The sequence below is a fragment of the Balaenoptera acutorostrata genome, chromosome 5 (genome assembly GCF_949987535.1).
Source record: "Balaenoptera acutorostrata chromosome 5, mBalAcu1.1, whole genome shotgun sequence".
Lineage (NCBI taxonomy): Eukaryota > Metazoa > Chordata > Mammalia > Artiodactyla > Balaenopteridae > Balaenoptera > Balaenoptera acutorostrata.
Window position 1 is genome coordinate 84,474,860 of NC_080068.1, and position 17,644 is coordinate 84,492,503.

The following is a 17,644-nucleotide window of genomic DNA, read 5'->3' on the forward strand; positions in this document are numbered from 1 at the left end:
GACAACCCTCAGAATGGGAGAAAATATTTGCAAATGAATCAACGGACAAAGGATTAATCTCCAAAATATATAAACAGCTCATTCAGCTCAATATCAAAGAAACAAACACCCCAATCCAAAAATGGGCAGAAGACCTAAATAGACATTTCTCCAAAGAAGACATACAGACGGCCACGAAGCACATGAAAAGATGCTCAACATCACTAATTATTAGAGAAATGCAAATCAAAACTACAATGAGGTATCACCTCACTCCTGTTAGAATGGGCATCATCAGAAAATCTACAAACAACAAATGCTGGAGAGGGTGTGGAGAAAAGGGAACCCTCTTGCACTGTTGGTGGGAATGTAAATTGATACAGCCACTATGGAGAACAATATGGAGGTTCCTTAAAAAACTAAAAATAGAATTACCATATGACCCAGCAATCCCACTACTGGGCATATACCCAGAGAAAACCGTAATTCAAAAAGACACGTGCACCCAAATGTTCATTGCAGCACTATTTACAATAGCCAGGTCATGGAAGCAACCTAAATGCCCATCAACAGACGAATGGATAAAGAAGATGTGGCCCATATATACAATGGAATATTACTCAGCCATAAAAAGGAACGAAATTGAGCCATTTGTTGAGAAGTGGATGGATCTAGAGACTGTCATACAGAGTGAAGTAAGTCAGAAAGAGAAAAACAAATATCGTATATTAATGCATGTATGTGGAACCTAGAAAAATGGTACAGATGAGCCAGATTGCAGGGCAGAAGTTGAGACACAGATGTAGAGAATGGACATATGGACACCAAGGGGGGAAAACTGCGATGAGGTGGGGATGGTGGTGTGCTGAATTGGGCGATTGGGATTGACATGTATACACTGATGTGTATAAAAGTGATGCCTAATAAGAACCTGCAGTATAAAAAAACAAACAAAACAACTAATACTAAACTTTCATTGGGTTATTTGTATGGAAATATGTTAATATAAATGTTTCAGACATTACATGAAATTTCTAAAAATCTTATATTTGTATTTGTATGGAAATATGTATGGAAATATGTTAATATAAATGTTTCAGACATTACATGAAATTTCTAAAAATCTTATATTTGTATTTGTATGGAAATATGTATGGAAATATGTTAATATAAATGTTTCAGACATTACAGGAAACGTCTAAAAATCTTATATGTTCTGGTATAATGTTATAAGTAATAATCCTAGTTATTACTTTAAAATGTATATCTCAGAAATAACTAATTTTCTTGTCAACTGCATTATTATGAACTTTCATCAAATCTTTAACCATGGTCATTTTTAAGTCTTTTGTCATTTACAGACAGTTCTGGGTGTACTCTGATGATTTTGCAAATATGTTCCTATAAAAGGGTTTCATCTTCAAGAAATTCATGGAAAAGACTCTGACAAGTACAGGTTTCTGGTAATTGACTGTACTGCTGAACTGAATGAATAAGCATTTTCAGAACTCTAATGAAAAACTGATGAACTCATAAAAGTGCTAACAAAAGATCAAGATGAAAAAAAAAAGAAATTAATTACATGGGACTGAGTGAACTGATGAGGATGAGTATAATTTTTGTGACTTTCTGTCTGAATTAAAAAAAAAAATCCCACAAGGACTCAGAGGAAAAGAATATAGAAATCAATTTTCACTGCAAAGTAAAGGAGCTGTTACAGTGGAGGATTACTGGACTGAATGTCAATATTATGACATAGTATAAGTGTGTTTCATGTTTGGTAATTGCAATCATTGTTGCTTTTGTTGTGGTCATCCATGTACAATGCTTGGTGTCAGTCTATTTATCTCTTGTAAAAATAAAATACAGTGTGTGTGTGTGGAAAAAAAAAAAAATCTAATCCAGGCAAAGAGCTAGAAAATATCTAAGGAGAAGGAATAAGCCTTTATTCATGTCCTCAGGGAGGAAGACTTAGTATTAGTAATGCGTAGTTTAATAGGTCTTTTCTGTCACAAGTTTTTATTCATCCTGAGGGTTTTATATTTAAAGACACTGATTTTTGCCATTTGAAAGGTTCACGTTCTCCCTTGCCTGTGTTTAGCCTTAAGAATTAATAAATATATAAACAAGCAAATATACATACACATATACACAAAAGGGAAATATAGTTAAGTAAGAAAAGTACTCTGCCTGTAAGAAACAAGCATTGTAATTTGTAAAATGAACAAACAAATGAGAAATGAGCCCTGCTTTTAAGAAATGAGCATTCTAACTTGTAGGGGAAAAGTCATGCCAACTAAGGAATGCCACTTGCCACCCAGTTCTACAAGAATTGAGTCATTAGTCACTGCAGTTGTTGACCCACAGCATACCCTGAAAAGAATTCAGGGCGAAGACTGAGAATAAGGAACTCCGTGCTCTGGGAAAACTGGCAGAAAAGGCCTTCAGACAGTCAGATATTTTAAGGAGAAATTTTTATGAACCCGGATTCTTGCATCTTCCCAGACTCAGTAAAGCACTAAAACCATTCAATTAGGTATCCGTTCCTCGTGACTAGCAGCAACCTTCTACTGAGATGTATGCTTGATTTGCACATACCCCTAAAAAAAAAAAAATAAATAAAAAAATAAAATAAAATAAAATAGTAATTAAAAAAAAGAAAGAAGAGAGCAATCAAACCAATAAACAGATCCAGCAATGATAACAAGCTCTAAAAACTATACTAAAAAAAAAAAATAATAAGGACAGACAGATCTCTAGGACAAATGGTAAAAGCAAAGCTATACAGACAAAATCACACAAAGAAGCATACACATACACACTCACAAAAAGAGAAAAAGGAAAAAAAATATATATGTGTATATAAAAAGAGAGCAACTAAATCAATAAACAAATCTACCAATGATAATAAGCTCTAAATAGTAAATTAAGATAAACATAAAACCAGGAGCAAATTAGATGCAGAAAGCAAACCTCAAGTCTACAGTTGCTCCCAAAGTCTACCGCCTCAATTTTGGGATGAGTCATTGTCTATTCGGGTATTCCACAGATGCAGGTACATCAAGTTGATTGTGGAGACTTAATCCTCTGCTCCTTAGGCTGCATAGACAGATTTCCTTTTTTCTTCTTTGTTCGCACAGCTCCTGGGGTTCAGCTTTGGATTTTGCCCTGCTTGTGCATGTAGGTGGCCCTCTGGTATCTGTTCTTCTCCCAGACAGGAGGTGGTTAAAGAAGCGGTTGATTAGAGGGCTCACGCTGGGGGGAGGGAGGGGCACGGAATGCAGGGTGAGCCTGCATTGATAGAGGCCAGCGTGATGTTGCACTAGCCTGAGGCGTGCCATTTGTTCTCCCAGGAAGTTGTCCCTGATTCATGGGACCCTGGCAGTGGCGGGCTGCACAGGCTTCCGGGAGGGGAGGTGTGGATAGTGACCTGTGCTTGCACACAGGATTTTTGGTGGCTGCAACAGCAGCCTTAGCATTTCATGCCCGTCTCTGGTGTCCGCGCTGATAGCTGCGGCTCATGCCCATCTCTGAATCTCGTTTTAGGCAGTGCTCTGAATCCCCTCTCCTCACGTACCCCGAAACAATGGTCTCTTGACTCTTACACAGTTCCAGACATTTTCCCGGACTCCCTCCCAGCTAGCTGTGGAGCACTAGCCCCCTTCAGGCTGTGTTCACACAGCCAACCCCAGTCCTCTCCCTGGGGTCTGACCTCTGAAGCCCAAGCCTCAGCTCCCAGCCCCCAACCACCCCAGTGGGTGAGCAGACAAACCTCCCAGGCTCGTGAGTGCTGGTCAGCACCGATCTTCTGTGTGGGAATCTCTCCACTTTGCCCTCCACACCCCTGTTGCTGCGCTCTCCTCCGTGGCTCTGAAGCTTCCCCCCCCACCCACTCCCTGTCTCCACCAGCGAAGGGGCTTCCTAGTGCGTGGAAGCTTTTCCTCCTTCACAGCTCCCTCCCAGAGGTGCAGGTCCCATCCCTATTCTTTTGTCTGTTTTTTCCTTTTTCTTTTGCCCTACCCAGGTACGTGGGGAGTTTCTTGCCTTTTGGGAAGTCTGAGGTCTTCTGCCAGCATTCAGTAGGTGTTCTGTAGGGGTTGTTACACATTCAGATGTATTTTTGCTGTATTTGTGGGGAGGACAGTGATCTCCACATCTTACTCCTCCACCATCTTGAAAGTCCCCCAATGTTCCTTATATAATTCTTACCTGTAGATTTCTTCACAGAGTATAGATATCAACAGAAAAATTTTAAAAAAAAGAAGTATAGACTATATGGCCCATATCTTTTACCTTATTTTTCTGCTTTAGCCATACTCCTTTGACTTATACCAAGACTTTACCTTTCTTTGCAAGAATATCCCTGTCCATATTTGAACTCTCTGTTCTAGAATGTTAACTATTTCTTGTGGAGCTGGCAGACAAGACCACAGAATTTAAGTAAATGCAATGTACTCAGCAGCTCTGTCATGATAGGGTCAACTCATCAGATCCAAGGTGGAAGCTACAGGCATCCTATTCTCTGTTAAATTTCCCTCAGAGAGTTCTTGCAAATCTTAATTATTTACAACTCAAGGATTACAATTTTTCCCACAAATATTGTAATAATAATATACATATTTATTGAGTTCCTACTATGAACATATTCTATTCATTTAGACCCCTTACACAAATTATCTCATTATACTTTATAAAAGTTCTACAAGGTAAATATGTCCTTCATTTTTCAAATAAGGAAAATGACACTTGGAGAAATTTCCCCAACCAGCAAAGATGGTAAGTAAGTAAGTACTTCAGTAGTGATTTGAACACAAGACTAATTTTCACCCATGTCATTGTCACCCCTGTTGTTTCTACCATAACTGAGTAATTCAAACAATTCTACAGAGAAAAAAGTGGCACTGAAACTTACAGACTTGTTTTTCAAAGCTAACTCATGAACTTAGCATCTTTTAACACGTTTTGAAAACAAAAGATGTTTTGACATTACTTTAAAAGATGGTATTCAATAAGAATTAGCATAGGCTAAATAACAATGAATTGGGAGAAGTTAAAAGTATTTTTATTTACCTAAGATTTGACCAAGATGGCCTTAATGTTTCTCTCAGCTTTACTTTAGTGAACTTATCATTGTAAATTCTTTCTCTAACACTTTGTGATATATGTAAATCTCTTTTAAAGGCTCTAGCCAGTTGTACAACCCAGGAATTTCTTTCTCAAGGACCTGAGAGCCATCCCTTTGAAATGTAATTATCCAGAAATATAGAAGCTGTATCTCTCAGTCTCTGTGGAGAGTAGGAGCCTGACTTTGATTGGTGCCAATTAGCAAACACAGATGGCCTAATCATAGAGAAAAACAGTTGCAAACTCAGCAATAACTTAATATCACATATCCCATTGATCAACTTCCATCCTAATGTTCCAGTACTTTTCCACTAGCTCACCCCAGTGATGAAAAAAAAAAAAAAGAACAAAACCCCCCCCTCCCTTTTTGTCAGCAGAGTTCAGCCTGTACCCAACTCTGTCTTTTCTCTCCTATTGCAATAGCGTTGAAGAAAGTCTTTCTTGCCTGTCTAATTTTGTCTGGTGCAATATTTGCTTTGATAGATTATATATGCAATTAAGGAAAACAATTTTCACTATGATAAGTCCTTTTGAATTTGGGATTGATTGATAATGAATTAGGTGAAGTGTCTCAACTATCTAAAATGAAATTAATTGATTTTAGTAAAAAATTTCTGAATGTATATCCATTTCTCAATTATTTAATTTTTTTGATTTGTTTACTTTTTCCATAAGAACTGCTCCTTACCTAGAAATAGAGCCCCCCAAACATGTTTGTAGATGAATTCAACATATGTGTATCATGGCTGCTTGGACTTAAGGACATTTAACCTGAGATAGACGAAACAGATTCTCTTTTCTAAAGAATTTAAAAAACATAGAATATTAATTTCTACTAGAACTAGAGCCCGTAACTTATAGAACAAAGTCTGTGAACTATCAGCTAAATACAATATACCATGGACCAAAGAGAAACAAATTGGAACAAATCATAAGGAGCTGGCACGATATTCTTTTGTTGCAGAGAATTATTAGCAGTGATTTATGTAAGAAGTATACACTTTTAAGGACACCACTAATATTTTTCCACCTAGAGGCTGGAGTTAGAGCTAAAGTAAGTTACAAAAAGGGCTAATACTACCCCAGCTGGCTTAATCATGCTGGCTGGATTGGAGGTGAAGAAATTTCATCATGCAGTTATACTTTCTTTATCCTGATTCTGGTTGTAAACTAAGAAGGCAAAGTCCTTTAAGGAAACTGTAAGTCTTTACAATTTCACATTTGTAATCAGAAGTGACATGGCAATGCAGAAAAAATATGTGCTGAGTAACCACAGACAAAAGTCCTACAGTAGTGTCTCATTGTTACCAGTGTTCTCCATGAATTAGATGGGAATACCCAAAGCTGAAGTAAAAACAGAAATCTAAGGTTAGGGTAATTCTTATGATAACACTGGTAAAATAGTTTCAACAAAATCAGAGAGAAAATGTGCTAAATTGAAGTTTTCCAACTGTTGACTGCTGAAACAAGCCCCCGTCTCCTTTCTTTACTCTCCTCAGGTAGAGAACTGCTGACTCATAAAAATAAAGCATGTACACCCAGTCCTCCCACTCGGTGTCAAAAAGATTAAGAGTCTCCAGGTAAACAGAGAAGAGATGCTTTTTGAGGCAAATAGTAACCCAGATGGAATTAATCTCATCCAAAGAAAATTTGGCAAAAAAACAAAAAACCAAAACCAAAGCAAAGAAAAAGGTAAACTTTACTCCTACCAAAAAAAAAAAAAAAAAAAATATATATATATATATATTTATACACACATACATATACATATATATTATATATGGAGAGATTAATGTATAAATATGTATATATATAGATATAAAAAATAATGAAAGCCCGAAGTGTGAAAAAGAATAGGTAAGAGGACATTTTGAAACTGAAAAAATAAATAAACTATAAATATCTTTTCAAGAGAAGCATATTCTTCCATTTTATAGTTTTGGAATAATTTAGTTACCCATTCTCTTATATACTATGCCTCTTAGATTATACTAGCATTTGTTTGTGTATTCTATTATAAACATAGCTATATTGAAGTTATTTATGTGTACATCTTTGCATTGTTCTGATTATTTCTTTTGGATATGGTTCCAAAAGATAAATTAGTAGATAAAAGATATAAATCTTTTGAATTACTGATACTTTTCGGCAAAATGCCCTTCAGAAATTACTGTCTACTACCAGTATAGAAAAGTAGCTCCTTCATTGAACTCCTTCCAGAATTGACCATTTAAAAAAATTATTGAATATTTATTGAGCACCAAGTATATTTCAGATACCATGCTAGGTTCTGGGGCTGGATACAAAGATGATCAAGGACAACATAGAGGTAGTGTGCCCTAAAATAATAGGTCCAGGAACTATATCCAACCATGAATAAACATGAGATTTACAGCATTGACCAAAAAGTACTAAAATAAAATGGATAGCACTATTTAGGATAAAAGTAAAAGAAGCTGTCTCTCTGTACGTGTCTTTGTTAAGCAATTCCAGAAGATAGTGTACACATTCTTCTCTGTGTGGGGTAATGGTTAGTAAAATTCTATTGCTGGTTCCCTTTGGGAGACAATGTTATTTTCATAGGGAAATGGATCCCAAACAATCAACTTCAAGGTGAACAAACAAGGAATCTCAATGGAAATTGCACTTTCCTTGTGCTCACAGAAGGAAAGGGTTATCATTTACTTCAGTGGGCAGGAATTATCCTTTGAGGGACTGTAAAGATCAAAGGCCTCATCCAAGAGTGTTTCTTCTCCTGTCAAAAAAGAGGCATTCTATATATAAAATCTGAAATTAATTCTTTCAAGCAATCTTTTTTTTAAACTATGATCAACTAGCAATTTAGTAAAATAATAAACTAATTTAGAGTAAGTAAAAATGAAAAATTATTTTAAAAACTATTAAAGTGAATTCAATTGCCTGGTATGCTCATACCAAAATAAGTCTTACATAATATCTGGGTATAGATTCTCATTCCCTTCTGTGCATTTACTAAATTTATGCATCTCAGCCATAAGGCATGGGTACAAACAGGCCTAAAATTAATAAGGAACTTTGGAAAATCTTTTAAATTGAATTGTCTCCATTGCTTCCCTTAGTAGTCTAATAGAAATTAAAATTTTAAAAAAGAAAGATTATTAGTGAATATGCTAAAAAACAGATAAGGATCCATTTGGGGTTAATATTTGATTATAATTCAAGGTTTGAATCAAAGTTTATTTTCTTTTGTTTTGTTCTGGTTTGGGTTTGCATTTGGATTTCCAATAGTTCCAGCACCACTCGTTTAATCTTTCCATTCTCCACCAAATTGCCTTTGCATCTTTCTTGAAAATCAGTTGTCTATATACATGTCGACCTATTTCTGAACTATATTCTGTTCCATTGATGTACTTGCTTACCTTTAAGCCAATGCCATACTGTACTATTCACTGAAGGTTGACTAATTATTGAATTCAGATAGTGTAAGAACTTCATATTTATCTTTAAAAATTGGCTGTTTTAGGTTATTTGCCTATTCATCTAAATTTTAGAATCAGTTTTTCAATTTCCACAATATTGTTCAACACTAAAAAGAAATTAGCTTTCAAGTCATGAAAAGACAAGGAGGAAACTTGAGTGCACATTACTAAGTAAAAGAAGCCAATGTGAGAAGGCTACATATTATACGATTCCAACTATGTGGTATTCTGAAAAAGGCAAAAACTATGGAGACAGTAACATGATTAGTGGTAGCTGGGGCTTAAGTGGGAGGGAGCAATGAACAGGAGAAACCCAGAAAATTTTTAGGGCACTGAAACAATTCTGTATGATGTTATAATGGCAGATATACGTCACTATAAATTTGTCCAAACTCAGAGTATACGACACCAAGAATCAACCCTCATGTAGTTATGGACTGGGGTGATAATGTTATGTCAATGAAGGTTCATCAGTTATAATAAATGTACCACTTTGGTGGGGGATGTTGATGACGGGAGAGGCTGTGCATGTGTGTCATCACACCCAATTCCTCATTTAATTTTCACAGACATTTCATGTAGTAAGTGCTATTTTTACCAACATATTTTTTAACAGATACCAAAGATTATATTTAGTTCATTAATTAAAGATGGAACCAGAGGATATTACAACAGATTCAAACTGCCCACGTATGTAGGCAGTCAGGGATATTGAAATAAATGTGTTAACATATATATAAAGCTGTTTTGGAGGGGAGGCATCAACCGTATCTGCACTGGATAAAATTAATTTGCATTTCTGTGAACAAGAATCATTTCCACTACTATCATTTTTCTCTAGCTCGACAAAACATAAAAATGTTCAAAGAAAATGAAAGGCACAGATAACACAGAAGGGTGCACTAGATACTAAGTAATCTTTTTTGCCTATTTCAGAGTCTTTCACAATTTTTCCTGACAATACTTTAAGGTGTCTTCTATCAGTCAGTCCAATCATGAGATGGAAATCACACAGTAATTTGAACAAGAAAAGCTTAATATAAGCAATATTTAACTACAACCAGGACTGGGGTAACAAAAGATTGACTAGTAAGAGCAATTCAAGGGACTCTAAAGCATATAGGAAGACCAGCTATAAGGAACAGCTACAACCCTGGGACTGAGGTAGAGCACCCAAGGAAGAGGCACCCACCCCAGGGCAGAGATTCTGACTGTGTTGGAGAGGGCACAGCTTTGACTCACTAGATGGCACAGAAGCCATCATTGTGCTGGTTGGCCAAATTTGCTGGAAATGCACCCTCTATGGGGCTAGGGAAAGTTATTCATGGGAGGTATGTCACTGAAGGCAATCTGCTACAAAATCATCCAAGAAGGTGCCAGGGAAGCTGCTGGCCACTGGGCACTCTTGACTGCCACACACCACAGGAGCAGGACACTGGCAAAGGCACACACTCTGGAAGAGCCATGACCTAATGGATCCTCCTCCAGTGTCCACTTTAGAACAGTAATCACTCCCCATTTCCACTCAGTCTACTGACACAAGGACAGTCATTCCCCCGACACAGGCCAAGGAAAGCTTGTCAGAATCGAGGGTGAGTGAGCTATGCTTCACAAGGGCCTAAATTTCTCTAAAGAGCAGCAAACTAGCTGACCATCCTCAAATATTCCAAGCAGCTCTCTGTCTCAAGCCTTCTCACCTCTTTCCCTACCAACACATGTTTTGAGCACATAATACCCACTCAATAATTATACATTAAATTGGATCAGAAATATAACTGTGTGTGTTGTGTGTGTGTGAGAGTGTGTGTGTGTGTTATACTACATTATTTGTATATCTCCAATTTCTGTGTTTTGTTTAGGAAATGGGTGGGTAATTGTAATTTTCATGCAGGCCCACATAGCTTGCATTCAATATGTAATTGTTCTAGAAAGTGAGTTCCTGTACACTAAATCTGGTTTCCTGATTTAGTATCAATTTGGCTTATTCTTCTGTTTTTGTTCCTCTGTTTTTACTATCCCCGGAGCTTTTGATTAAGAAACTCCTCATCTTTGTGTACAGGAACTCACTTTCTAGAACAATTACATATTGAATGCAAGCTATGTGGGCCTGCATGAAAATTACAATTACCCACCCATTTCCTAAACAAAACACAGAAATTGGAGATATACAAATAATGTAATATAACACACACACACACACACTCACACACACACACACAACACAGGAAACCAGATTCAAAGCAGCCACAATGTATATATATGTTAAATCATCATATTGTACACTTTAAATATATAAAATTATATTTGTCATTTATTCCTCAATAAATCTGGAAAACTAATTTTTGATTTTAGAAAATATAATTACTTTTCCAGAATTAATGTTATACTTATGTTAAAATACATCAATTTATTATTGTCACTTTTTCAAAGAATCAATAATTATTTTAAACTGTAAAATAAACAGAAAACCAAAAAGTCACATGGTTCAGAGAATTAGAACATGGAATCAAGGTTCATTGAAATAAGAAAAAAAGAGCAAAATGATATGATAAAAAGTGAAGAGGAAGCTAAAGATACTTAGTTCATAGCTTGAATGATAATAATAATAATACCAGCAAACATTTATGCAGCCTTTATTATGTTCCATGCATTTTTTTTAAAGCTCATTTAATTCTCCCAACAGTTTTTTGCAGCAAGTACTATGATTATCTCTGTGGAAGAGAAGAGGACAACAGATACAGAGGAAGCATGGATGACTGATGATTATTAATTACACTAAAATCTCCCACAGAGTGAAGTATTGTCTATAAACAAGCAAAGGTCTTTGAGTTACTGATATAATTTAATACCTTCAGTGTTATCCAATGTCTTTGTGAAGAAAAACAGATACTATAATTAAATGAAATCAATTATAGTGCTTTATAACAAGAAATTTTACTCAAAAAAATTAATACAATACTATAATGGCCAAATAACAACTCCCACTGCAAAACAGTAAGAACTAATAAATGCAGAAAAATTATACACTTACCTATATACACTGGTTTACATCTTTCCAGAAAGTTTACCTTTATACAAACACTTTACCACTTTATGAATATGAATTTTCAATTAAACATTTGGGAGAAGTATTAGATTTTCCATTCACTGCTCTATAGGAAATAAGTCACTGACGGGCATACAAAAAGAACAAAAACTATTTTAAAGCTAACTGCCACGCCTGTCTCTACAGAAAACTTTTACTACTATACTGAGTCACAGTTTAATTTCTTTGGTGGAAGAGAAGGATTGGGGGGATAATCACAAAGGTTTTCCAAAGCAACCTGTTATATATTAATTTCTTTTCACATAGAATCTATTAGCAAAGCAAGGTTCAAGAAAGTTTTTTGAGATTAAGTTTTCTATATTTAGAAAGTTTCCAAAGAGCTCTACAAACATACCCTCCTAAGTCTGATGGATCTTTACTAGACATGGAAACAATACAGTGTTTTTCACATCCTTCTATGCTGAGAGTTTAGGGCACAGGGATCATTTAAACCATAAATCCTTACATGAAGTTACTTATTCTAAATAATTATTAGACTTCATTTCTTCTACTGGTTGTTGATCACTTAATAAAACTAGTTGGAGATACAACAATTCTCTATTTCTCCTTAGTTTTCCATGTCATTTTAGTCTACATGCAATAGAAAGAAAGAATATATAATTACATTTATCACAATACTTCATTAAGTTGAACATATGCTAGCAGAGCACACTGCCATTTGTGGAGGGTTTTGTGTGTATGTGTAAAATTGATGCTGCCCCCTTCACTACAAAATATCTAATAACTGAAATTGTAGCCCTGAACAAATGGACTTGTTTTAGCTTTACATTGGAAGGAAACAAGCCTGCACATTCTCAATTCACATCTCCCTTTGGCTAAAAGGCCCAGACTTCACAATCAATGCATTATTTTGGTTTATGTTGCTCTTTTTTCAGTTGTTGAAGGTCTGATCATCACAGCACATAAAGAAGATATTATGTTAATTTAAAGCTAAGCAACTGATGTACTAACTTAGCATTTTATAAGGGTAAGCCTGACACTTGTGTGTCAGGCTTTGGAAAGTTGTGGCCATCTGGAGTAGCAGCATGAAATTTGGTCTCCATATTTGCATCAATGCAAAGGTTAGCCATATTTTCTGTTTCTAAACTTCCTCTCACAGGGAATCAGACATACACATTTTCTGTAATCTTTTCACCTCTCGTGGTATGCATACATTGTAATAACATTTGAGGGAAACATGATAGTCAAAGCAATTATTTGTGCTTTCTGTCTTCATGGGCAATCCAAAAGGAAGTGAGAAACATTACAGAAATATCCACAGCATACACTTCTTTAGCTTCCTCGCTATTTCCATGTGGTCATCTTGCTGGTATACTGCTATGGGTCAAATACTTTGAATTTCAATTAGTTAGAGCAATGCTTCTCAAAATATCTGTGGTAAAGGACCATTAAAAAAATTTCAGTCTCTCAAAACTGATACATTATGAATTATCAAAAATAAACTACTATTTAAGTGGAAAACCTCTAAAATACAGGCTTTAATTTTGTTAGCATTAGATTCAACAGACATGACATTATTTTGTCAGAGTGCTCTAAATATTTCTAGATGCTTACTTTCAATTTGGACCTTTACTTCAACCTTCTTGGTGTGTACTAGTATCTCACTGTGGTTTTCATTTGTATTTTCCTGATGACATATTGTTAAGCATCCTTTAATGTGCTTATTGGTCATTTGTAAATGTTTTATTGTTAAGTGTCTATTCAAGTTGTTGGCATATTTTTTAAAAATTGATTGTTTTATTATTGAATTATAAGTTTTTTATATATATTCTGGATACACGTACTATGCCAGATACTTATGCTGTAAATAAGTTTCCCTGTTAGTGCCTTGTCTTTTTACTTTCATAATGATGTTTTTCAGAGCAGAAGTTTTCTAATTGCGTTTAAGTCCAATTTATCAAGTTTTTATTTTAGGTTTTTCTTTTTTGTGTCCTAAGAAATGCTTGCCAAGCTCAAGGTAAAAAGATTTTTTCTTATGTTTTCATCTGGAAATTTAATAGTTTTAGGGCTTGTATTTAGGGTTAAAGTTCATATCAATTTAAATTTTGCGAGAGAAACATTGAGATTCACTTTTCTCCATACCTCTATCTAATTGTTCCAGTATCACTTGTAGAAGCAACTATTATTTCCCTATTTTATTATGTCAGCATTTTTGTTAAAACCCAGCTACCATATATGCATCTGTCTATTTCGAGCTTTTTATTCTATTCTGCTCATCTATTTGTCTCTTCCTATGCCAAGATTAGATTCTCTTTATTACTATAGCTTTAAACTAAGTTTTTATATCAGGCAGTGAAATCTTCCAAATTTGTTTTTCTTCTTTAGAATTGTTTTGACTATCCTATGACATTTACATTGCTATACAGATTTCACAATCATTTGTCAAATTCTATAAAATAAAGTCTTCTGGGATTTTTATTGGTCCTGTACTGAATTTATAGATCATTTAGGGGAGAACTGACAACTTAATATGAGTCCCAGTCTGTGCACATGACATGTTTATTTACTAGTAGTTCTTTAATTTCTCCCAACACAGATGTATAGTTTCAGTGTAGAGGTCTTGTACATAGTTTGCTAAATTAATACCTAAGCATTCCCTAACTTGGATGGTATTGTAAATTATATTTTTTAATTTTAGTTTCTAATTATTCATTGCTAGTATAAAGTAACACATTTTATTATTGTATATAAATCATGTATCCCTTTACCTAGTAAATTCACGTTTCTTATTTCTAATAATTTTTAATAGATTATTTTGGATGTTATATACATTTAATTACTGTGGTTACTGTGTGTTGCTGCCATATCATGCTTCAGTGAAAGACTTCCCACCCAGATGCTGGGAATGCTCTTGGTAGTCAGTGTGCAGCTTTCACTCTTTCAGAGAGTGCCTCAGTCCAAGGCAGCAAATTTGCCCAAAGATCAATCCCTTCCTGGATCAGTATAAAAGTTTGTCTACCTTGTCCCAACTCTAAAGTGGCATTCTAACTCCACAGATACCATGGGGTTACTTGAAACTTTGTTGATTTTGTATCTCAGCATGGCTTCTCCCTCTATCCAATATTGTTTCTTTATCCTCCCCACCACAGATATTGATTACAGAGATGTTTCTAAATAAAATCCCTACCTGCTGCTAGTCTCCATCTCAGAGTCTGCAGGCAATCCAACCTGCAAGAGTGATCTTGTTTTCTATGAATTGAGGCTTTTCTTCTTCCTTTCTAAGCTGTGTGCCTTATACTTCTTTTTCTTGTCTTATTGTACATGCTAGGACAGCTAATGTTAACTTGAAGTTGTGAGAGGAAATATACTTGTCGGTTTTTAGCAGCGTCCCTTTATCAAGTTAATCAAGTCCCCTTATATTGTTTATTTGCCAAGACATTTTATCATAAACGAGTTATTCAAAATATGTTGTTTAATTTCTAAATATTGGGGATTTTCCAGGTATTTCTGTATAATTTATTGAGTGCTAGACTTGGTGAATGTTATGCTGTTGAATGTCTGGATGTATTTTCTTCCTTTAAAATGTGTCGACTTTTATTTAGACAGCCAGTTCCTTGTGGATTAGCCCCAGGGTTTCAAAGCCTTATTTTGGAGGTTTGTTATAGAGGGGCCATAGCTTTTCCTCTAGGGAAAGTTTAATCTTACTATGAGATTATAATCTTTCTACAGATCCTACTGAATTATCTTAGTATTTAACATTTTTTCTCAATCTACTTTGTTGGAATTCAAATGCCTACACCATCCTGTGTGAGTTTTGGGCATTGCTCACCTTATAACTTTTTAGTTTTCCATTGACCTTATGGAGATTCTCCCTCTGAATTTACAGTCTAGGATTCAACAAAAAATCAAGGCTACTCCATTCAGATTTCTGGACTTCATTCTCTGCTTTGCTTTATTTTCTTGGTACTGTGATCTGTAAATTCTAGCCACTTCAACCTCCTTCAACTTTATTTTCTGTTTCCCCAACTCAGTAAGATCACAATGTTATTCATTTCCCTTCTCTATGTCTGGATTTCCCCTCCCTATGCTACAGAATAGAAGTACCTCCAGGCAGAAAGCCAGTAATGTTGTAGAACTTCTTCCTAATCCCAAGAATCACAGTTGTGTAATGTCTTCTATCCACTGTCTGAAAGCCTGAAAGCACTTGTTTATATGTGCTGTTCAGTTTCCTAGCTGATAAAGAGAATGTAAATCTGGTGCCAATCATTCCCTCAAGGCAAGGAGAGAAAGTCTCTTTATATATTTAAAAAAATATATTTCTGTGGGAGCTAAACACAGACACAGACACACATTACTCACATACACATGCACACACAATGCTTGAAAACTCTCTGGCTCTCAAAAAAGAATCAAGAAAGAAAAAAATATGAACATATGGCAGTGCTAGAAAATTTTTATTGAGTAAGAGTTCTGGAGACAGACTTGAAAAGATGAAAACTTGGAATTTGGAAGAAACACAAAATTATATCTGAGATTAGGGCAATAATTTAATTTCTGGGAAGTGTTCTCAGATATAACTATCAATGTGTGATAAAGTTTATGTATATTTCTAACAGAATGAGGAAGGTCATGTATATAGTACTATATTTGATAGGGATTTAGGAAATGGATAGATTGTTGGGATTTTTGTAGGTATGCAAAATCAATTCTTAAACCAATGCTTAATTCCATCAGTTCCTTACTCAAAGTCTGTAGATTAATTTTTTTAATAGTTATCCTCACTGAAATTTAAGTTACATACAAATTTGATTCTTAAAAGCAATATTGGGAAGCAAAGAAGATGAAAAGAAAGTTTCATCTTCATCATTATCATTATTGTTATTATTACTCTTATCTAAAGGTAGTGCCTTAGTCCTTCTTTACTTTTTCCTCACCCTTCTCATAACCCTCATAGAGCTTTCACACTCATTTTATTTTTAACATCTTTGACAAACTCTAACTCTATGAAGAGAGAGAGGGATACAAGAGTTATGACCCTTACTTCTAGAGTCTAAAATATAGTCTACTTGAAAGAACACATAAAATAACTCAAATGTTAGATTTTTTAAAAGTTGGCTTTATTTGGTTTCCAGCTGAGTTCTTCAAGTGGATCAGAGAGCAGAAAACTAATTGGTGCTTCTCTGAACCAAATAGTAGTGCCTATGGCTAGTTGCCCTTCCCAGATCCTTGTAGCATCGGGTCTTACAATGCTATTATGTGAGTGTTCTCTGGTGGTGGCTGTCCTGGGTCATAACCTGATTTTGATAGCAACAATCCCTGATTCTTCAAAAGTCAAGTTTCAGACCTCATATATTTTCTGACATTGATGAAGAAAAGCTTCAGAGAACAGTCATGAAAGAATTTTCATTTTTAATAGCATATTTAGAGGTTTGATACCTAAAAATATAACTAAAACAATAATTGCCAACCTGAGGACAAAGCTGTTAGAATAAATTTTGCATATTTTACACTAAGATAAACAGGAAAACCAAGCAATTTTTATTTAACAAGCTATCCAAGTCTGAAGTTAAGACTAGGATAATATAAACATCCACAGAATAGTATTTTTATGGCTCCTCCATAACCAACTCTTCAAAAATCCTAGCCATCTCTCAGAAATCTGATGCAAAAGCTCTGAAAGCCTTTTGAGTTTCTTGAGAATGGGGCTGGAGAAGGAAGGGGCAGTTGTGTCATATCTGCTCTAGAAACTGCTTTTCATAAAGCTACTCTATTCCTTATAATAATTGGCCCTTGGCACAAATTCCATTTTTCCTTAGATAAAAATATCACAAACCTATAAAATATATAAAAATTAAAATTAGGGGATCTGGGAGTTTGAGTAGAATTATACCATCATTATGAATCTATGATATCATTTTATGTCTTTATATTTAAGTGGAGGTATACTCTGAATAAAACACATTGGAGAATAAGAACAATAATTTACTCTCTAAAATTGTCTGGGAAGTCATTACTTGCTGTGGTACCCAGAGAATTT